We start from the raw sequence: 25,402 nt of genomic DNA, 5'->3' as shown, positions 1-25,402 counted from the left end.
CAGTTAAGTTGGGTAATTTCTATTCTCCTGTCTCTGCAATACCTTGTGGAGTACCACAGGGCTCCTCGCTAAGTCCCACGTTATTTAACATCTACGTAGCGGACTTAGCGAGGGTAATAAAGGCCCATGGGGTCAGATTAACATCATACGCAGATGACACCCAACTGGTGCTTGCGATCCATAAGAATGGCTCAGCGGTGGCAGCTAATTTCCAGGAGGCTATGCTTGATGTTAGTTCGTGGATGTCTTCTAATTGCCTGAGGCTTAACTCGGACAAAACCGAGGTTATGACCTTCGGTAATCTTTCCCCAGAATGGTCCTCCACATGGTGGCCTAACCAGCTGGGCTCTCCACCAGTACCAGTGGAAAAGGCGAGGAATCTTGGAGTCATCTTTGACAGCAAGCTGACATTTAACCTTCATGTCAACAAGGTTGTCTCCTCTGCTTTCTTTATTTTAAAGAAAATTAAGAAACTGCTGCCTTACCTCCCTATCTCAGCCGGGAAGACCCTAGTTACCACTCTGGTATTTTCCAAAACGGATTATGGAAATGCCCTCTTTCTAAATTCTCAGAAACGTGGGCTGTCTAAGCTACAATCAGTACAGAACGCGGCTGCCAGAATTCTTCTACACATTCCTCGCCGCCAGCCCACCACTCTCGCCATTCGCCAGCTTCATTGGCTTAGAGTGGAGAGCCGAATTAAATTTAAGGCTCTCTGCATTACCTATAAAGCAGTACATGGCGTCGGACCTAAGTTTCTGACTGAGGCTTTTCAGCTCTACATTCCTAAAAGGTCACTGAGATCCGCCAACACTTGCCTCCTACCAGTACCGCGCACAAGGACGGTAAATTGGGGAGACAGACGCTTTCTGGTCGCCGCACCAAAACTCTGGAACCTTCTACCACTGGGTATTAAAAACGCCCCCAACTTGTTGAGTTTCCGGAGGCTCTTAAAGACATGGCTGTTTAACCAGTGAATTTCTGTTGTACGGTTCTGTTAGCTCTCACCTGCGCCGAGACACCTTCGGGTATTTGTTTGCGCAATAAAAATCTCATAAATAAATAAATAAATAAATGCTCTAGATGGTAAACAACCTTTACAACGCAACTTTTACATTGCAGAGCCTTTACAACGCAACCATTACAACGCAAACTATTACAACGCATTGCTCTGGGGGGTGCCATAGGATAGAGAATAGGTTAATTTACTATCCAATAACCTTCCCTAGTGTCCACGGGGACTGGTGTTGGAATAGTAAATTAAACTATTCACTATCCAGCACCCCAAAGCACTATGCGTTGTAATGGACTGCGTTGTAATGCTTGCGTTGTAAAGGCATGCCATGTAAAAGCATGCGTTGTAATGTCATACATCCGCTCTAGATATCGTGAGGATCATCCCATAATTAGAACTAGCTGACTAAGCATATCCAGCACGCGGCTACAGCGATTAACCAAATCCTTACACTTGGTGAGTTCTCTATAGAAGAGGGAGATCCCAACATGAATACAACAATTATTTATAAAAAGAGTTATCAGAGCATTTCTTTAATTTCTAGTACGAGGACATCAACACAAAACTAACCGGTGGCCCCTCCGACATAGTGCAGAATTAAAAGATTTTCAAACAAGGTACTATTTTATTAATTTATGATCCATTGTTTGTAAAGTAGAGGAAGGGTGCCCTCACAGTTTATACATCATTTAATCAAAAAATCTTTTTTGATTTTGTAGACATTATCAATTACAAATATACCCAGTCTGATCAAGCGGGGTATTTGTTGTCTCGAATGTGTACCCAAATCAGGACACCATTTTAGTATAAGACCTCAGAAGAAAAAGCTGAGCAAGATATTTATATACATTATTTGAGGTAAGAGATACTGACCCTATGTATTGCATTATCTCCCATGACATCTACAATGAGCATTCCTATTCTTTGGTGCTTAATATTTCAAGAGTATTAAACCCCACGCGATCTTTGGCACAACTACCACAATAAAGCAGTTGGCAGAATTATTATAATTCTGCATACACCAATTGTATGTACACAATAGGTCCCGCTAAGGTTATAGGCATATCGAAAATCATTTTACCTTATGTTGTTTAACTGGGATGAATGTCACATTATATTAAGTATATGTATCAGCAATGTATAGGAGAACCTTTAGCATTTAAAGCTCCATTTGGTAAAATTTGTTTACCTCTTTCGTAATGCAATTTGTGACAGTCAGATAAATCAATGTATGTTCATAGGTATTGTATGCATTATTATATTATTATTTAGTAATTTTATGTTTTTTTGTAGAAACTGTCCTGAAGGTTTTGAACCGAAACGCCGCGTCGACATTTGGTCTCAAGAACAATTTTTAACTCATTGTGTAACTCATTTTCTGTAATCATGTTGTATGTATTGTATAATAATTGTATGTAAAAAAAATGTTTTTAAACCTATGAAGTGTAATAAATTCATGTTTCATTTTACATTATAGTTTTGCCAAAAATGTTATTGATGTAGTATTTTCACAGACTGTCACAAGTCCAAATAGCACAATCTCCTACTGAGTGTTAAAAGTTGCATACTGTTACTCATTTGAGGTTTCTTAAACACATGAAATGTTTTTCATTCGGATGACACTTTAGGTGTACGTGGTGGCTGTGCCAATATACAATTGTAGTGGGTACCTAATCCCTTTAGACCATATCCAAGGCAGGATTAGACCGTAAGGACACTATTATTCTTCTTACCTTTCTCCCCTGGTCCCAGACCTTTAAAATTAGGGGGCCTCCTATATTTTCTTTGTTACTTTCCTAGTTTGTTAGCTGAGGAGGCGTTTGCCTTTCGTGCACATATCTAGTGCTTTTCACTATACATATTGGTGACATCATATATATCATATTGACTATATAAAAATGGAAGGTATCAAAACACTGAGCTATTCTGAGGATCAGTTCAACAGGATTATTAATGGAACATCATCTAAGAATATATCTACTGTGCGCCTAGATAAAACTGATGAAGAACAGTGGCGTGCATTGTGGAATTTAAAAAAGAAGGTAGTGCGAGCAGAACTGCACGCAGACTTTTTGGTGCAATATTGTAAGCAAGGTATAATACCTAAGGGTCTGCAAGTCGTGAACGAACCAGGTGTCTTTATAGAGAATAGGAAGTTCATCGAGAATTGGACCCTAATCGCTAATCGCTGCAGCCGTGATTGGATGCTTCTAATAATCGAGACAGCATTCGAGAACCTGGTATAGAACGCAAGGATATCGATGACATAGAAGCCAGACTAAATGAAAACACGGCACTATTAGATGCCAAACAAAAATTAGAAGAAATCCAAAAAGATGTAACAGGCTATAGCGATTACTTAACTAACAAGAAGACCAATAAATCGCGTAAAGATATCCAAAATTACAAATTAGAGTATGTTTACCCATACCTTCAGCAAGACTTTTATGACAGACCCAGGGACACATACCAACCATGTAAACAGTGGCAAAACCAACCCCGTAACCACCCAAAAAAAAGGGTGAGGTTTTTTGACACGTCGTATACTAGCTCAGAATCAGAAGCAGATTGTCAATATGATGGAAGAAACACTAAGGAGACACCTGCAGGTCCAAACAAAGAAGGGCTTTCTTTTTTGGACTCACGCCAACAGAATCTTGGCCAACAGCGAGGGAGAGGAAGGGGACGGGGCAATTACAACCCAACTCCCCAATTCCTTCGACGTCCTCACACCAGGAGTCAGAAAAATTGGGATTAGCCAATTCAAAGAAAGCACCTATCATTAATCTTTCTAGCTATGCTCTTTCAGATAGTGAAATTTCCCTTTTAGAGAAAGGTTTAGGCTTTGCTGTCTCTGCAACCATTGACAGATACTCTCTTGAAAGAGACCTCCAGAGTTTCTTTAGAAAGATTTGTCTGGCAATCTTTTTTGAAGGAAAAGAAAGGCAGATTAGGGCTAATAAATCCGGACTGAAAAATAAATCCTCTTGGACTCCTAACATTAACATGGTTCCGAAGGATATTGAGGCATTTGAGCGCAGTGTGGATAAAAGCGTAGATGACCTGCTAAAACAGAAACAATGGACTAAGCATAATCTTACCAGAGAAGAGGCAGCAGCACTCCTAGCATTACAAAATAATGTTGACTTAACAATAAAATCAGCCAATAAGGGTGGTGGTATCGTAGTCATGGATACCCGAGCTTACAATAACAGAATGTATTCCTTGTTACACAATAAGGAACACTACAAATCATCCAATCTCAATGAGTGGGCCCTCCTTAAACCCTTCTACAAGCTAAAGAAGACGAGGTAATCTGTGACAATGAATTCACCTTCCTTAATAACATCAATCCCACTATTCCAGCTTTGTATGGACTTCCAAAGGTCCATAAAAATATGGCCAATCCACCTATGCGACCCATTGTTTCCAGCATTGGCTCGCTTACCGAGCCCCTGAGTAAGTATGTAGATGTATTTTTACAGCCTCTGGTAGTGACCCAAAAGGCATACATTAAGGACACTACAGCTATCATACAAAAACTGGAAGGCCTTGAATTCAATCCTGAAACTCAATTATTGGTCACATTGGATATCGAGGCGCTTTATACTAATATCACACAGGACGCCACCATTGAAATGATTAAATCCATGTTGAGTGTTGAAGAGAGAGACCTTAATGCCCATGACATTTTTATTGTAGATTGTGTATCCCTGGTGCTTAAGAACAATATTTTCCTATTTAATAGGGATTTATATAGACAGACTAAAGGCACCAGCATGGGAGCCACCGGCGCTCCTAGTTTGGATTGCCTTTATGTTTCAAGGTTTGAAGAAAATCATATCTTTAATAACCTGGCACCTTTCTTTGAAAATATCACTGAATGGTCCCGTTACATCGACGATGTTTTTTTCGTATGGACGGGCTCATCAGAGATGCTGAATGATTTTATCAGTTGGCTCAATCTAGGGGACAATAATCTTAAGTTTACGTCCCACACTGACAGACAGCAATGTGAATTCCTTGATCTAATCATAAAACATGTTAATGGATGCATTAATGTAGAGCTTTTCACCAAACCTACTGACAAGAATACCATGCTCCATTTTACCAGTAATCATCCCCCCTGTCAAATTAATAATATCCCTTTTGGTCAGTTTTTGCGATTGAAACGCAACTGTACCACGATTCAAGATTTTGATAAACATGTGATGATTCTGAAGAATAAATTCATAGATAGAGGATATCCCAAACGCATGGTCAGACACGCATAGAAACGGGCAAAATACTATGACAGAGATAGTCTGCTTAGCAATAAACAGAAAACTGATCCAAATTCCCAACCGCTTGTTTTTGTCACAAATTACAATTCAGTGAGTAATAAAACATTATCAATAGAAATTGGCATCTTATCAATGATAAGCAACAAAAGAATCTACCCAAACCCATGTTTTCCTTTCGCAGAAATCGAACTATCCGTAACAGCATAGTGCAAACATACAGAGATACCAACATTTCCACCCAACAGAGTATAGATAAAGCGCCCTTACCAACTGGGATTTTTGCTTGCTCAGGGTGTGTCAATTGCAAGGACATAATCAAGGGCAATATTATTAAAAACAAAAATGACTCTGTAGTCATTCAAAATTTCATGAATTGTCACTCAAAAAATGTTATTTACATGATACGCTGCCCATGTGACCTAATTTACGTTGGTGAGACATCACGTGAGGTACGCATTCGCATGAATGAGCACAAATCAGCGATAAGGAACTACAAAAAAGGTGCACCATTAACTGACCATTGGAAAACTATGGGTCATAATATCAATGAGTTCCAATGGTGTTGCCTGGAAGTTGTCACTCTGAATGCCAGTGGGGGAGACCTAAATCAAAAGCGCAAAAAACGTGAACAGTACTTCATGTCTAGGTTCAATATCGTTAGATTAGGACTCAATAGTCGAGAAGATTAGGAACGCATAGTCAGTTGATCATAGACTGTTCCTACTAATCTGTATATAGTCGAGTGAATCATGCTAATAGTAGTTCTGTTCATTTACCACTATCATTTGTTAAATTATTGGATGTGTAAATAGCGTTCCGTCTACAACATTCCTTTATAAATGATTAACGGAATTAGGCTGCAAACTTGGTTGCACCAGTTCTACTCTATTAATGAAGTCTTCCCTGTAAAGCTGGGGCAAAGTGACAGTTTGTAACAGTTTTTTACAATTAAAATATAAAAAAGATTACTACACCGACTGTTCTATAAACTGATAATAAACCTGTCCACAAATTATGTCACAACTAATAAAGTTTTTTCTGTCAACTGTGGGTAAAACATCAGCGTCTTACAGCAACTAAAACTCTTGTAAACTGGAGATAGAAACAGTAGGTAGAAATATTAACACACCCATTAAGGATTCTAAATAGTCAAACGATTTTTAATCTTTATTTAATATTTGTGTATCCAGTACACGACAAACACAAGGCTATCTCGAGGAGGTGCGATCATGTGGCCAACGAGTCACGAGCAGCTCACAGCGAGTGTACCTCGTCATCAAACGAGTTACTAAGAAATAAGTCACTAATGCAGAAATTGTTCGTCGTAGTAGTATAATATGTTATGCACTTTTATTTTTATTTTTATTTCTATCCCGATCACTGCCACTTTTTGGTCAATATGAAGCTGTTTTCAGAAAGTGCGATCACGTGATCGCCTAGCAGCCAATAGTTTTACTGCTTGCATCGAGCAATAGAAAGGTTCTTTCTATTTAAACTCAATTTTGGCAGCCCACACTGTTTTCCATTGAAACATATAGAACCCCGGGACGCTGTGATCGGAGGAGCAGGGAGGCCGACTATTTTAATTCGGGTAAGAGGACTGGATGTGATATTGTACCTAGTTCATCTTTATGACTCTAGCACAATGTTTAATAGCATTAAACTTGAACCTGCTAACGCGATGTATTAGACCTAAAAGCAATACTATTGTCGAAATAAACTAAATTGACAATACTTACATATACAATAAGTAATCTTTCATTGTGAGCATTAACACGTAAAAACAACTAAATACGCACCGTATTTTACTGAATACAATAAGGGTTGTTGGTCGCCATAGAGTTTTAAAAACGCTGTGATAACAGAATGATCCCTCACATATTTCTGTGTTTCTTGATAATAATTCAACCTTTCAATACCACAGTTTGAGAAATATGACATAAGTATATTCGATACTATGATGAGTATACGGGCATCTAGAAGTATGCAAAAACTGAATAAAGAACGACATGAAATATGGTATTTTTCACTCTTCAACAGATGCTCTAGATATCGTGAGGATCATCCCATAATTAGAACTAGCTGACGAAGCATATCCAGCACGCAGCTACAGCGATTAACCAAATCCTTACACTTGGTGAGTTCTCTATAGAAGAGGGAGATCCCAACATGAATACAACAATTATCTATAAAAAGAGTTATCAGAGCATTTCTTTATTTTCTAGTATGAGGACATCAACACAAAACTAACCGGTGGCCCCACCGACATAGTGCAGAATTAAAAGATTTGCAAACAAGGTACTATTTTATTCATTTATGATCCATCGTTTGTAAAGTAGAGGAAGGGTGCCCTCACAGTTTATACATCATTTAATCAAAAAATCTTTTTTGATTTTTTAGACATTATCAATTACAAATATACCCAGTCTGATCAAGCGGGGTATTTGTTGTCTCGAATGTGTACCCAAATCAGGACACCATTTTAGTATAAGACCTCAGAAGAAAAAGCTGAGCGAGATATATATATATATATATATATACATTATTTGAGGTAAGAGATACTGACCCTATGTATTGCATTATCTCCCATGACATCTACAATGAGCATTCCTATTCTTTGGTGCTTAATATTTCAAGAGTATTAAACCCCACGCGATCTTTGGCACAACTACCACAATAAAGCAGTTGGCAGAATTATTATAATTCTGCATACACCCATTGTATGTACACAATAGGTCCCGCTAAGGTTATAGGCATATCGAAAATCATTTTACCTTATGTTGTTTAACTGGGATGAATGTCACATTATATTAAGTATATGTATCAGCAATGTATAGGAGAACCTTTAGCATTTAAAGCTCCATTTGGTAATTTTTTCTTACCTCTTTCGTAATGCAATTTGTGACAGTCCGATAAATCAATGTATGTTCATAGGTATTGTATGCATTATTATATTATTATTTAGTCATTTTATGTTTTTTTGTAGAAACTGTCCTGAAGAAGGTTTTTAACTGAAACACCGCGTCGACATTTGTTCTCAAGAACAATTTTTAACTCATTGTGTAACTCATTTTCTGTAATCATGTTGTATGTATTGTACAATAATTGTATGTAAAAAAAATTTTTTAAAACCTATGAAGTGCAATAAATTCACATTTAATTTTACATTATAGTTTTGCCAAAAATGTTCTTGATGTAGTATTTTCACAGACTGTCACAAGTCCAAATAGCACAATCTCCTAGTGAGTGTTAAAAGTTGCATACTGTTACTCATTTGAGGTTTCTTAAACACATGAAATGTTTTTCATTCGGATGACACTTTAGGTGTACGTGGTGGCTGTGCCAATATACAATTGCAGTGGGTACCTAATCCCTTTAGACCATATTCAAGGCAGTATTAGACCTTAGGGACATTCTTATTCTTCTTACCATCCTGGAGCAAAGACAGATGGGCGGACGCCGGTGCATGATGGGACGCACCAAAAACAAACAAGCGGATGCAGCCACCGATGGCGAAGTGCAGCTCACATTTGGCAGTGACTCCTCCAATGCTTTGGACAATGACGTGATACCTTCCACTGGAACGGATCCCCACGATGCTAAGCTGGACTTTATCTTGAAGGAAATAGGTGACTCACGAACGGCGCTAGAGGCGTGCATGGGAATGATGTCCACCAATCTCGGCCTACTGCAGGCGGACCACAAAAAGCTTGCCAACAAGGTCAAATCGAATAAACTGGCACTGGACGATCTCATACCCCAGCAGACCATGCACTCCACTCAACTTGAACAATTCCAACGTCAACTGAAGGGCTTGCAGGACAGAGTGGACGATGCGAAGGGAGATCCCACCGCTATAATGTCTGCATACTTGCTATACCGGAGCGCAGCGAGGGGTCCAACCCCACACAGTTTGTAGAAGACTGGCTGAGGGACCATGTGGCAAAAGAGGGCCTAACATCCTTGTACAGTGTGGAGAGAGTGCACTGAGTGCCTCCCAGACCTCCTCAGCCGGGTGCACCACCCCGCCCGCAGATAGCACACATACTACATTACAAGGACCACAACACAATCCTAAGGGCTGCCAGGGAGAATGCTCCCATATGTTTTGAGAACAGGACAATTTCTCTTTACCCGGATTTTACCCCGGCAGTCCAGAAAGCTAGAGCTACTTTTTTAGGAGTCAAGAAGAACCTACGTGCACGCAACTTGAAATATGCACTGCTTTTCCCAGCTCAACGGAAAGTTGTCTACGGATAAAAATCATATTTTTTTTAAAACCCAGAGGAAGCAGCGGACTGCTTGAAATAACTTCTACAGCGGAGACTTCTCAGACCTCACTTCCGTCGGGGCAGCTACGCCGTGCCTCCCTGATACGAACTACTAGACTACCTGGACCGGGATATGGCAGTAATGTAGACACTATGGGCACTGGCCCAACATCGGAACCGATCACGAACAGCCAGAAATATGCACTCATGACGGCAGCAGTGGCGGCTGCTCACGATGGCCAGACTGCGGCAATCTCGGAGCACTCAACGGATGGGGACACGGTGCGCTCTGACTCTGAAACTGGTACCAAAGGGGGTGGTGATGGACGGAGCATCTGAACCAATCAAACACTCACACGCAGTCAACAGATATGGGTTTAATCCATCACCGTTCTTCAGCCCACTCTGCCACCCCAGTTCAGACATGGCCATATGCAAATCAGTCGGACCCTGTGCCTCATGGGAACAGTCCAGCCTGAACTGCCAAGCATGCCTTCCCTGGACCGGAAACTAGCTTCCGAGGACCAGTTTCTGGCATTTCAGCTGTCTTCAGCCCGGCTTGCTTGAATCCAGTGGCAAAGTGAGCAAGGGACTCACGTCTGAGCATACCCTGCCAACTTATGGCGCACAAAGTGGTACAAAAGGGGGTGGTGATGGACGGAGCATCTGAACCAATCAAACACTCACACCCAGTCAACAGATCTGGGTTTAATCCATCACCGTTCTTTAGCCGACTCTGCCACCCCAGTTCAGACATGGCCATATGCAAATCAGTCTGACCCTGTGCCTCATGGGAACAGTCCAGCCCGAACTGCCAAGCCATGCCTTCCCTGGACCGGAAACTAGCTTCCGAGGACCAGTTTCTGGCATTTCAGCTGTCTTCAGCCCAGCTTGCTTGAATCCAGTGGCAAAGTGAGCAAGGGACTCACGTCTGAGCATACCCTGCCAACTTATGGCGAACAAAGTGGTACAAAAGGGGGTGGTGATGGAAATGCCAGAAACCGGTCCTCAGAAGCTTGTTTCCGATTGGTTCAGATGCTCCGTCCATCACCACCCCCTTTTGTACCACTTTGTTCGCCATAAGTTGGCTGGGTATGCTCAGCCGTGAGTCCCTTGCTCACTTTGCCACTGGGTTCAAGCAAGCCGGGCTGAAGATGGCTGAAATGCCAGAAACCGGTCCTAGGAAGCTTGTTTTCGGGACAGGGAAGGCATGACTTGGCAGTTCGGGCTGGACTGTTCCCATGAGGCACAGGGTCCGACTGATTTGCATATGGCCATGTCTGAACTGGGGTGGCAGAGTGGGCTAAAGAACGGTGATGGATTAAACCCAGATCTGTTGACTGGGTGTGAGTGTTTGATTGGTTCTGATGCTCCGTCCATCACCACCCCCTTTTGTACCGCTTTTGGCCGCCATAAGTGTGGCAGGGTATGCTCAGACGTGAGTCCCTTGTTCACTTTGCCACTGGATTCAAGCAAGCCGGGCTGAAGACGGCTGGAATGCCAGAAACCGGTCCTCGGAAGCTTGTTTCCGGTCCAGGGAAGGCATGACTTGGCAGTTCGGGCTGGACTGTTCCCATGAGGCACAGGGTCCGACTGATTTGCATATAGCCATGTCTGAACTGGGGTGGCGGAGTGGGCTAAAGAACGGTGATGGATTAAACCCAGATCTGTTGACTGGGTGTGAGTGTTTGATTGTTTCAGAAGCTCCGTCCATCACCACCCCTTTTTCTACTGACTCTGAAACTAGCATAACGCTGTTCCCCTCTATTACAGCTCAGGTTGCCAGAGACTTCTAATGTTGTGTTCCGAGATATCCGGGAGCGGTAAAGTATACAGCGATTATGCAATTTATATACACTAGTTGGTGACCGCTTTAGTAGGTCTAGTGTAACTAAGCTGTATAGGGAAGTGTGCTAATGTAACCAGGACATTTTCAAATGGGCTATGTGTTGGTTCTACTAACTGTCGCAGTTCAGGCCTTTTCCCCCCAGGGAGATTGCGATAAGGCATTTATTGTTTAGAATCCATGTTGGACTTCTGTTTCAAGTTTGCCTCTCTGATGTTTTTTTGGGGAACCTAGTGTTGGGGAATCTATATGTTAACACATGCTCGGCTCATAGGCAGTTTATGTTTACAGGGATTCGGTTTCCACATGTCACGTGGCAACTACGTTTTCTGCACCACGATGGCATTACATAATAAATACACCTACTGCACCTGGAACGTGAGAGGCATGGGTTAGATCCATAAAAGACACTGTGTCCTGGCACAACTTAATAGAAGGAAGGTTGCTATAGCTTACCTGCAAGAAACTCACCTTAATGCTGATGAGGCAACCAAGTTACAGATAAAGTGGATGGGGCAACTGTTTGCTACAACATACTCCGCTTTCTCCAGGGGGGCGGCGGTGTGGGTGCAAAATAATGTCCCTTTCAGGCTCCTAGAGCAGAAAATAGACATCAACGGCAGATATGTGTTACTCCATGGCTTGTTGGACTGGGCTCATGTGGTTATGGGTTGCATATATGCACCGAACATCGACCAGGACAAGTATCTAGCTACACTGGTTGCTGCCATGCCAGACTGGGCCGAATATCCTTGGGTGATAGGGGGCGACTTTAATGATGTATTAGACGTTGATTTAGACAGGTCTCACCCCCTATTACACGCTACAGAAAGCAAAAAACAAGCTGATGCACTTAAAGGGTGGACGCATGGCGGGCAAAACATCCAGGGTACAGGGAATATTCCTTTTATTCACCACCACACAGATAGATCGGTTCCTATCTTCCAGCACCCTGATGGGGTCCATTACTTCTGTGCTCCATATGATAAAAACCCTATCGGACCATAACCCAGTGGAATTAACTCTACAGTGGGGGAAGGTTCCAACTCCAATACCGACTTGGAAACTGCAGCCCACGATGCTGGAAGATCCGGTCTTCCGCCATGCCCTGTTGGAGGCGATTGTCCATTATTTCTCGGAGAATGCGGGGTCTGCTAGTACTCGCCAGATGGAATGGGATGCCTTTAAAATGGTCATCAGGGGAGTGGCAATTAGCACTAAGACAGGAGTTCGACTCGCTCTAATAGAACGGCTTACGGAGCTAGAGGGTAGCTTGGCTGCGCTGGAAGGGGAGGCCTCGGGGACAAATGAACAATTGACACAGCTGCGGGAGGCTAACATTCAATACGCAGAACTACTTGAGGAGCTATATGTTGTCGATTACCGACTATAAACACAGAAACAACACACACAGGCTAACAGGTCAGGGCTGTTACTAGCACGGTTGGTTCGAATCGCCCCTTTACCCGTGCCCATATTGGAAATTCGGAACAGTATGGATGTTGTGGTGAACATGCAATTAGACATCAATACCATGTTTAGGTACTGCTACGAGCACCTTTACGGTCCACTAGCTGGACTTACTGACACTGATTTCGAACACTTCTTCGACGGTTTACGCTTACCACAACTCACGCAACAACAACATGACGAATTAACGCAGGGCGGAAATACGGCAGGCAATTAAGGCTTTGCCGCATAAATAAAAGCCTGGGAAATGATGGCCTACCAGTTGAATTTTACACAGTACATGCCGACTTGCTGATTCCTCGTTTACAATGAATATATCACGAGTCGTTAGAAGAAGGTCGGCTCCCCGCTACTACACTGCAAGCGTTAGTGGTTTCTTTATTAAAGCCTGGGAGGGATGGTTTGCTCATTTCGAGCTACAGACCTTTATCACTCCTTCATACGGACTATAAAATCCTGAGTAAGTTGTTGGCCACTCGCCTTGGTTAGTTTATCACCACACTAATACACACTGATCAATGTGGGTTTGTACCTGGTAGGAACACGGCACTCAACATTAGACGCCTACACCAAGTCATGTTGGGCACACTTGATACGGGAACTAAGGAAGGTTGCATATCACTTAACCTGAGGCAGGCATTCTACTCATTGCGTTGGGACTATACGTGTATGCCCTCGCACAATTTGGTATACCTGATGAATATATAGCATTGGTGCGCTTACTATACACGAACCCCACCGCGCGGGCGCATACAAGTCAGCATATTTCAAGGCAATATAGGGTGGCTCGGGGAACCAGGCAGGGCTGCCCCTTGTCGCCGTTGTTGTTTATCCTAGCACTAGAACCGCTCCTGCACAGACTCCGTGCTTTTGCAAACTGTAAGGTTATAACGCGAGGTCGTGCATCTCGCACTGTCTCAGCATACGCAGATGATCTCATTCTTTATGTCAAAGACATGGACACCTACCAACACCCAATGCCCTCCATCTTTGAGTCATTCCAAGAACTTTCTGGCCAGGCTATTAATGCTGCCAAGTCGTATGCATATTTCTTTATTAGCTGTGCGAGGAGCGGTCACTTTATGTTCGGCCCCTGGACGTTCCAAATAGCACCTGATACTTTTAAGTATCTCGGACTACAGATTTACCGCAATGCCACGGACCTCATAGATGGCAACTTGACTCGCGCGATCGCTGCTCTCAAATCCAATTCTGGGTTACGCTGCCCCTATTGGTGGCGGGCAGAGTAGCCATCACAAAAATGGTAAGGCTGCCGCGGCTACTTTATTATTTCACCAATCTACCTATACTTGTCCCCTCGAGGATCTTTAAAGTAATGAACTCTCTGGTAATAGACCTAATATGGGGCACTGGGCACAGACGTATCAGCCTAGCGAAATTACAATTAACCACGGATCAAGGGGGGATGGGAGTGCCGGATTTGCGTGCGTATTGCTCCGCTAGCCAATTGCAGTGGCTAGCATATTGGCTTGCAGGACGTAATTTGCAAGAATTGGATATGACACTACGGGACAGGGACAAGGGGGTCATCCACAGGCTCTTACTGCCTCAGGCCCCCCTACAGACATCGACACCCCACTTATTAAAGTTAGCCATTACTTACTATTCTGCTCATGGGTGTCCCTACATGATCGGGACTGACCACTAACCGTGCTTTACAACCATGGACTGGAGCAGTCGTCACCACGATAGGAGAGTTCTTTTCGGAGGGTGTATTAATGACATATGAAACATTTGTGCGCATACATGGTGCCCCCGATACTCTGTTCTTACTACCTGCACATATATCCAGATATATACGCACTACATGGTCACCGGAGGACAATGAACCGACCACGAATACACTCCTTACCATGCAATACCTAATGGAAAATGAGGCACGCCTGACAAAATGGCTAACTCACGGAATTCGGACTGAGACGGCGATCTCATTACGACGGTTACGCGACAAGTGGGAAGAGGACGTAGGCCGTGAATTTACAGTCAAGGAATGGGACACTATATTGGGATACCCCAAAAAGGTGTCTCATAATCCTAAATTTAAATTTATTCAATTGATGTTGCTACACAGAGCTTATTTAACCCCACGTTTCCGTGGGCAAATGATGTCTGCCGGCACTGTCATGCACCCAATGCGGGGTTGATACGCATGGTATGGAATTGCCCTCGCCTGGGATACTACTGGGTGACAGTATGCAAAATACTGGCGGATATAGCCCCAGTGCACCATAACGACACCTTGGAATACTGCATACCGGGACTAGGGCCCAGTGAAAAGAATGGTAATCCCACCTCTCGATTTGCCAATCTTGCACTCCTTCTGGCTAAAACAGCTATAACCACACAATGGAAAGCCACTAGGGCTCCGTCCCTACAGGACTGGCATGCGGAAGTGATGAGATGGGGTAAAGCAGAGGGGGCTGAACTAACATGAAAAGAATATATAGAGGCCTAAGGAAAACACTGATTTTGTTGGGCTGGAATGCAATGCTGGAGGAATATGCTGTGATAGATATATTAGCCTACTAAGGCGTAATGTTACTATCGATTGGGAGCTTGGACCACTGTTACGGGACACATGGGCTCCTTACAATATCCGTGGGTTATATTATGTAATTTAGCAGGATTGTACAGTACACCTAAGACAGACTGTGAAATCGAGATACGCACGAATTCAGATATAGAACTGCGAAAATGCTACTATAGATACTTATTACCGAGTGTGCGGGGAGGGAAGGTTGAGCAAGTTTTTGTTTGATATAAATGTAATGAGTCCTGATAGATTTGACTGATCATGATATGTTTTGCTGAACTCCTGAGGTGGGCGAAAACGCTGAGAATTATCTGTACTGGCTTGTAGCTAGAGACTCATTTGCTGATTTCAGACCTCTATGCAATGCTATACAAGGACTCTCACAGATCTTCGGCACTATTAATGTGTATTCTTCTAAACTGGTTGTAAACATATGCAACTATGCCATGTACCAATGTGATCATGTATTGCTCTACAATGTCTGGCTGATTGTTGTGTAAAATCAATTTTAAAAAAAAAACCAAAAAAACATATATACATGGGAGGTTAGCGATAGGAGTCAGGTGAGTGCAGAGAAGCAGAACTTTGTGTGCCAGTAAGCCTTCACTCTAGTGACAGAAAACAAATCACTATAGATTCACAAAATATGGTATGCAGCCACCACCTCTCTGTGTGTTAAACTCATGACAGAGGTAGTGGTCTGTCGATGAGGGCACTCCTGGTGTCCCCCTCCAAGTCACACGACAGGCCCAGGACGTTACGTTTGTCGAACGAACAGCCTAGGCCTCTATCCACACGCTAGATTAGCATGACGTCTGAACTAAAATAAAAAACCACATACATACTGTCTGCAACTCACGGCAGAGGACCAGGACTACTCCATGCAAGGGACATTCTGGTCCCAATAATGTGTGTGTTTTGGGGGCGATAGGGTTTAGGGGGCAGTGCTTTATTGATAGGGCAGAGAGCTGGGCAGGCCTGGTCTTAGGCAAGTCAAACTAAAGAGTCAGAGTTTTCACATGGAGGCAGGCAATTTACATGCTCCTTAAAAAAAAAAAAATTAATTTGGCATTGCCCCGCTAGCTATAACAATTTGCCTGTTAACATTCTGCCTGTCCTGTAGGATAGTGTGTTTTTGTCTTTCTCCTTTGGAGCTTAGGTTTTGCTTTGCTCCCTCAAGATAAATTCATGCATACCATTTAGGCCCATATTTATTGCTGCTTTACTCTGGAGGAGGAGCAGATATTATTTTGTGCTGGGAATTGCCCTTTCGTGCTTTAGCTACAATACTGGGACACAACACACCATACGACACTTCATTAATTGTCTAACTAGCCATGTGGTATATGTATTGATTTGTGTGTTCAACAAAATTTATGTTGGTAGCACAACACGTCAGCTTAAGACACGTATCCAAGAGCACCGCAGGGCATGCCTCAGTGGAGATACTGCGTATGCCCTAGTATCACTTGAATGCAATGCGGGTGTTGACAGATCCAGGTTTCGCTTCCATGTCATAGATGTCGCAATACCAAATGAAAGAGGGGGAGGGGGGCAGGGAGCTGTCCCTTAGACAACTAGAAGCTAGGTGGATCTGTGATCTACTGTCTGCAAATGAGGGTCTGAATGTGGACAATGAAATGCATTATTTTCTTTAAAATACATGTCTCCTCTCAGAGACTGCCAGGTACGTGGTGCTGTTACTCTATTACTGTATGTGGCTGCTTCCGTTGTAATTCGCCATAGGACTGGAATCAACCATTACTGTATTTTCACTCATTGAAACAGACCAGTCTGGTGTTCGAGTGATCTTGTATCGAATGGGCACTGTAACCACATAGCCCCTACCCTGACTAGATTGCCTTGACCAAGTACACATTCTATTATTAATGGGCATTGTAACCGTATAGCTCATACCATGACTAAGTATACCTCTTGTGTCCATAACACATGGTAATTAATACTGCTCACTTCTTTTTTATAATCTAGGATGAGACTATCATCTGTAGTCATCCCTCTAATGTTCTGGTTTGTTTCCTCCTCGATATTTACATGATCTTGAACACTGCTCACTGCTTTTTCCAGAATATCTTATGATGAGACTATTGAGATTTGTATACCTATGTAACTATGTAACTATGTAGCAATTTCTTGTGTCGGAATGTTTATCGTTCCAGAGCCAATTGATACATGTATAGAATGTTGCATAAGCAATTTAGCCACTGCAAAACCGGGTAGGGATTGATGTAAGGTAGTTGATGCTTGACCGTACACGGGAGAAGACTGTACCTAAATTGTGAGTACACTGCCCAAGAATAATGGCTTCTGTTCTTATGTGTGCGCTGTTCGACGCCAAAGCACTTTTACTAAAAAAAGCAGGGAAGCCTCTACGTTCAATGCAGTAGGTTTTTGTTTTTAAATTGGATTCAACTTGTGTACTGGACAGGGTTATTTTTACTAGCGGGAACACATCAGTTGACATGAGATTGCTTTGAAAACACAGAGAATCCGTAACGGAGGTGGGTGTCTGATCTTCACTTTGAGTTTTTCATTTAGTGAGAACATAACGCTTGATGATCTTCAACATCTACATGGCCGCCATAGTCAGACAGCACGGGCTCAGCATCGTATCCTACGTCGATGACACCCAGCTGATCCTCTCCCTCACCAAGAACCCAGAAGACACCAGACTCTGCTTCCAGGAATGAATGAGAAACGTAGCAGCCTGGATAAAGGATAGCTGCCAAAAGCTCAACTCTGAGAATACCGAGGTCCTCATCCTTGGACCCTGCACCTCAGCATGTGACAACACCTGGTGGCCTCCCACCCTCGGGAGCCCATCCGCCCGACAGACCACGCCCGGAACTTCGGCATAATCCTTGACTCCTCCACCACCATGAACCGCCAGATCAATGCCATCACGTCCACCAGTTTCAACTGCCTCCGCATTCTCTGTAAGACCTTCAAATGGATCCCCCCCGACTGCAGAAAGACCGTTACCCACACACTAATAACCAGCAGGATAGACTACAGCAACGCCCTCTACGCAGGAATCAACAAAACTCTTCTACGCAAACTCCAAATCATCCAGAAACGTCGCTGCCAGGCTCGTCCTAGGGACTCCGCGCCACAAGCATATGACCCAACACCTACGAAGCCTCCACTGGCTCCCCGTCGAGAAGAGGGTCACCTTCAAACTCCTCACCCACGCCTACAAATCCCTCAACAACATCGGCCCCAAATACCTCAACAACCGAGTATGCTTCCACGTACCCAAGTGGAACCTCTGCTCCGCCAACCTCGCCCTAGCAGAGGTCCCACACATCCACAGAAACACAACAGGCGGGAGAGCTTTCTCTACACTGCAGCCAAGACCTGGAACGAGCTACCAGTCATCATCAGAAACTCCCAAACCCTTCACACATTCAGGAAGGACCTCAAGACCTGGCTCTTCGACTGACCTGAACCTGCCCCTACCCCCCCCAGCGCCTTGAGACCCTCACGGGTGAGTAGTGCGCTTTATAAACCTCTGATTGATTGATTGATTGACATGAGGTGGGTTTTACATATATGGAGAATCAGTAACGCTGGTGGGCGTCTGATCTTCACTGTGAGATGAATAATTTATTTGACAGTCATTGTTGCTACTGACAGTGCAACGTGGATCCTTACATTATTTTTTTCATAATTAATAAATTAGGTTTCTATCACGTTTTATTTCCACCACCGCTGAGGTGGTAGTTGTCATAAGGTGAGTCTAGGACTGTTCCCTCTATACAACTTTGTGACCAGGCTGTTGTGTGTTAAAAACTATTTCTTGAAACTAATCTGGTGGTTGTTAGAGGATCTTTTTCACTCTATTTCTCAGGGAATGGTTCAGGAACTTGCAAACGCCTGAGACGACAAGGGAGACACCGATTATCAATTTCTTAAACATCTTTACTAAGGTATGATTATGGCAAATGAGTCTATCCTTAGTGCTCTTGATCACTAGTCCTGGTGGTTCTTTACTGTGTACTACTTGTGGGCATTGCCTTTTAAAACCCTCTTGCCATCAGAAGCAACCTTAATACGGTTAATATAGTTTACCCAGACACTGCATGTGAAGAACATCTTTTGCCAACACTAAGCCTAAGCGACGGATCAATTACATATTTTGAAGATTGTGGGATGATTGCGCACGTTGAGGTTTGATAGAGTTGGTTACTAATTGTTGGTACCTATGATGATATATGGTCGATGATTCACGCTGAGTTTGAACGATATCTCTTCATGTTTAGGCTACCAGAGTACAAGAAGTGATACATTGTTATATGGCTGTTAGGGTCATTCTCCACATGGCTAAGTTAGCATGATCTCTGCTGCCATTGGGCTTCTTTTGTGCACATTACTACATGGTTTTATTTTGCAAGACTCTCTTTGTGCCTTTCATATGATAACTGTCTGCTTTCTGCGTTCTCTACTTTTATTCCTGAAGTCTAGTCTGAACATGATGTGCAAGGTCAACAAACATGCCCTTTGTTATTATGTTCTGCTCAGCCCCTAGCTCCTAGACAAAACATGCTGAAACACAACTGTACTGCTGGAGACTCATGCGTTGATATTACGGGGAAGCATGTTGTTCATGAACCCTTGGAGAGAGATCTTTCCCTGGAGAAGAGCTATGCTGTACCTATGATGTAAACTACCATCAAGGCTTTATGGTATGGGGTCTGCTGATGTAGCCCAGAGATCTTCCTTTATTTAATAAACTTCAACTTACCAAGGGGAGGGAGGTTAGGTATTATAGTTCTTTTTCCACTGTGTGTATATAATGTAGGCTGTGGCAGTAAATTCCGCTCCGCTCGTGGAGTCTGTGGAATTTTGGCAATTCCATGTTCCGCGGAGAACGAGGAATTAGCAAAAATTCTATGATCTGCGGCGTAGCGGAATTTTTTCCTTGTTCGTGCTTTCAAAATATGTGTTCGCCCTCGCGGTAGCCACTTACCGGAATCCCTGCATTCGCCGATGAGTTTTCCTATCCATTCGCGTGCGGCTCTAGATTTTGGTAGCTGGCTGCGCGATCCCGCGAGAGTGTGCAATCGAGAACACGTCATTCGGACGCGCCATTGGACATCCGCAGTCGCGAACCAGATCCCACATCGCGAGTGGGCGGGACAAGTGAAACAAGATGGCCGCGCCAATTGGCGACCGCATGGGCAAGTTTGCGAGATATTTCCCCCCGAGCATGCAAACAGCATCCCCGTGCAGGAAAAACGCATCACGAACGGGCGGAACAAGCAATTCTGCATGCTCGCAGAATTCTGTGTAGCTCGCAGAGATTTTGTACCGTTTCGCGGAACTTTGCGTAACGCGACTACACAAATTACGCCCACCTATAATATAATGACAACCCCTTTTGTATTCTATGGTATTGTAACAATTCTAACTGTATTAGGTTTATGCATTTTTGCTGCTAGTATTGGCTTGTATACTGCATCATAGAGCACAATAGTTCAAATAAAAATTGTGAACTATACAGTGACTCTGACAATCCTTATTGTAGACAAGTATGAGTGAGTGAATGAAAGGGTATGTCTTGCTCCCGCAATTCCTGAGAGAGTCGGGAGTGTTATGTTCTGGGTTGTCTAATCATTTGTAGCTTTGTGATTGTAGGGCAACAAATGAGTCACTATAGCTAGTCGGTTTAAGGATTTTGGGTACTAAGGTGGTAGGAAGGTACAACCCCTAAACACAGAGGTCCTGTTTTCCTGCGCATAGTTCTGTGTATGTGCAGAATCCCCGCACCATGCGCCGCCAGTGTTTGGTCTGGTTCTCATCTACAAGTCTCCTGAGTAGTGCTTGTGCTTGTCCACAATCCCTTCACTTCTGTTTCTGTAGACAGCTGTGACAGTGTAGCCTCCTGTATTGTGGTATGTTATAGGTTTTTCAAGATTGAATTAAATTTAAAAGGTATTTCTTTTTTAACCATTTGTTGCGCTGTCACGCATAGTTTGTTCTTCTTTCTTGTCCATTATGGCAGTTGCCATTATGGCTCCTAAGTGCCCACTGCTCAAGGCTTATTTGGCTCAACATGGAGTGCCTGATGCGGGTGTTGCTCTGATCTTTGTTGTAGAAGGGGATACAGCATTACGCTTCGAGGTATTTTATTCTTGGGTCACCTTTCCGGAGGTCGATGGAACAGGTAATTTGTATCACAGGTATACTGCCACCGCGACTCCACTGGAGTATAGACCTATAGAACTCTAGAGGTTCTGGTAACTGCTTGGCAACACCAAATATGGTTTAATGGCACCCTTCCTCACCCAATGACCCCGGTCCTTTTAGGCCCCTTATCTATATGTGGGGCCACATGGCCAGTTTTGGCTGGGTACACCCTACACCCAACTTATCTCACTGCTACTGTTCTAGAGTTATGCATATTACATACTTCCTTGATACGTATACATAGAGCTGTTATTCAGTTCATGTTTCGCAACTTCCAGGTGGGACCACCTGGCGCTGCTCTGCAACCATCTGCATCCGGTGCTCTGACCATCAGTCCATTGATGGTTAATTCCGTCATGGGCAAGCGTCCACAGAATAAGGATGAATTTCCTTATTGGCTTGCCGAGAAATTCCCTAATATGACACCTGTGGAGAAACACAGGATTCTGACAATAAGTCTACCAAAAAACCTGGTTCCCGAATTAGCTGATTGTAACACTTGAGGTACAGTGTTGGCAGCTGTATATTTGATGTGCTTCAGCACCCCTCAATGACCATTCTCCCATCCGTGATAAAACGTGTTCGAGTTGAGAATGAGACTAGTGGGAGTGTTCGAGAATGTTTGCGATATGATCCTTGCAAATGTTAAGAGTGATGCTGTAAGTTTACCAGTGGCGCAACGCTTGGAGGCTGTGGTAGACGCAGACAAGCAATGCCAATTGCCAAAGATTATTGTTAAAGCTTATATAACCATAGGGCGCAATAGTCTGGGAATCAAACCTTTTACTCAACTACAAATTCAAACTCAAAATCGAACTCCAGGTCAGCAAAAGGCCCAGACTGATAAATATGGACCTGTTCTTTCCTAAATGGAACTGGAGAAATAAAAAACAGTAGCCAACAACAACAAAAGCAGGGTTCACATGCTGGTTCACCGACACCTGAGGCTTCTGAGCGTACTTATAACTTGCGCGAAAATTAAGACTCCTGATAGATTTCAGGTCCCTGATCTGCGCTCTCCTCGTGCTTCACAGGACACATCGGACTCTCAAGTTGGTGGAAGGAGATCTAACTCTACAGTCTGACGTTAAAGTCAAACAAGAGGATCTGCCTCATTTTAGACCATTGTATCAGAAGAAGAAAGTTGCTGCTTTAACAGTGAAATATGCCTCAGACGGTGAGAATACGTCTTCTAGACTGAACATGGGCGGTGACTCTGCTCAACAGCGCGGCAGAGGTTACCATAGTGAGGGAGGCACTGTGTCCCTGTCTGTAGGCGAGAGCAACTGATACATTTATTACAGTTGAAACATCAGACACGCGATTGACCCCCAGATAGACTCTATGAAATAGTCTTCCAAATTGAAGGTGATATATAGCGTACAATCTCAGCAGTTTTCGGGGAAAATGTCAACTCTTCATATGACATTTTATTGGCGGAGGCGGATTGGCCCACACCATTGGTGCTAGCTGCTCCTAGAGGGGAAGGCGTGATACTGCCGAGTTTTTTGCGTTATGTCCCTGAGGAACATGCAAAGGCTTTTGCAGCTGAGTGGGCTGTGGCCCTTGCCCTGGCGGTGTACCGTAATCAGGTGGGCTGGGATAGAGATTCCCCAGCACATGAGATCCCGTTCCGTTCTGTGCCTCAGCCACAGCCGCAATATCCAATCAAACGAGAAGCTAAGGCTCCTGCTTATGATATTATGACTCAGTTGGAGTATCAAGGAGTGATTGAACCCTGCGTATCACCAATGACTAATCCTCTTTTTCCGGTATCAAAACCTGATGGATCATATTGCATTGTCTTTGATTATCAGCATTTGAATAATCATTGTTGTACATTTGCGGTACAAACACTCACAGCTATGTGTTAGTGAACAGTCTAATTCGTAAAAAATACAAAACTACACTGGATATATCCAATGGTTTTTACAGTCACAACTTAGCTCCTGAGAGTAGTGACTGGACAGCATTCACTGCTGTCGTAAATCAGAAAAAAGTTACACGCTTACCTATGGTGTATAAGAATAGCCATGGGGCTTTTTCCTCACGTGTTATATCTTTGTTAGACAGCATAGCCTCTGATGCGTTCTCATAAGTTGAAGATATTTATCTGATGGACGATGAACAAATGCCACATCTTGTTCGAGTCGACCGCATTATCCTGTTGTTTGCCGACTATGGATACAAATTCAATTTAGCAAAATCTCACATCGCACATTTTACGGTGCTCTTTGTGGGCTGTGAGCTCAATAATGAAAGACTGGGTTAGCTCGCCACTTTCTGGAGAAGTGTGCACAATTGAAACCTCCTTCTAAACTGAAGAAGCTACAGTCTTTGCTGGGATTTTTAAATTTCGGGAGAACATACATTCCCGATTATGCCCAGCATATCAAACCGGTATATGCGTTGATACAACCAACTGTTTCTTCTGCCAGCTGGCTTCTGGAACATACCTCTATCTTACAATCTATCTTACCTCTATCTTACAATCTTTGCAAGCAAGTCTTTACAAGACTTGCTTGCAACAAACTACTTCCTGACGCTTGACAACACCACTAACCTGGTAATACGTATCGTACCGGGCGCGATGGGTTTCACTTACTTGACATTCAATGAGGGTGACACAGTACCCATTGCACACAAATCACATTTATACACAGCAGCTGAAATGCGATTTTCGAATGTTGAAAAAGTTTTGACAGCGGTCCAAATGGAGATTCTGAAAGAACGCTCGCTGGCGCAGGGAAAACACATTCTATGGTCACGCCTCTACCTGCTTTAGATTGCCATTAAACATAATAGGGTAACCCAGTAACCATCCTCATTATAGTTAAAGCCACCAATTAAATGACTCCTTTCTAAGTTAAGCCGGTCTGGCGTCACAAGGAAACATATTTTCAATCTTCTGCTACACCTCAGACCCTGACCATTCCCATTTTACATTTATAGGCTGTCCAACCTTTCGCAGTCCTGAGGAAGACCCGCCTTTAGATGCAGACAAATCAGCGCATCACATTTAGGGTCGAAACGTTGACGTTCTGTTTGTGTATCGGTCCACACAAAGTTTCAACGAACAAAAGAAATAATTGATCCGTTTTTAAACAAGTGTAATGAATTGTGGACACACGTGATAAACATTGTATATATATATATATATATATATATATATGTATGTTCATGATGTGTTTTCTGTCTAATCTTCCATTGAGCACCCAGTTATCAGTCACGATTCACTACTTAACTGTATACGTTGTTTATTTATTGTATGTTCTGGACAGCTGCAACTGATTCAAACTGCGCAGAAGGTTACAATACAATAATTTGCCTATATCTTCTTGTGTGGTCAGGTGTTTGTTTGTTTTTCACGATTTCTCCTTAGAATCATGTCTCTTAACTGTATATACAGTATATCGCCAATGTAACTTTGTTTTCCCGACAGAACCATTTTTCTTCTTCAGTCTACCTGCTTTAGAAGCTGTGACAAAGGCAAGTGTCCCAAACTCTAAAGCATTACGCCCCCGTTGGATTCAATGGGCTACGTCTTTGGCATCCTCTGATGTCACGTTTATCTTTGATCCTGCTCTTCAGACACTTAAGTTTTTAGTGTATGAACATGTTTATCCTCCTCCTCTGTCGTTACTTCCTTTGGATGAATACAAATGTATCATCTATAACGATGGCTTGGCCCAACTAGGCGTAGGTTCCAAACACGCTTATTCAGCGGCTTGTGCTATTGTTGCTGGTACAATTGTT

The sequence above is a fragment of the Lissotriton helveticus genome, chromosome 3_1 (genome assembly GCF_964261635.1).
Source record: "Lissotriton helveticus chromosome 3_1, aLisHel1.1, whole genome shotgun sequence".
Lineage (NCBI taxonomy): Eukaryota > Metazoa > Chordata > Amphibia > Caudata > Salamandridae > Lissotriton > Lissotriton helveticus.
This window is presented reverse-complemented; position numbering follows the sequence as displayed.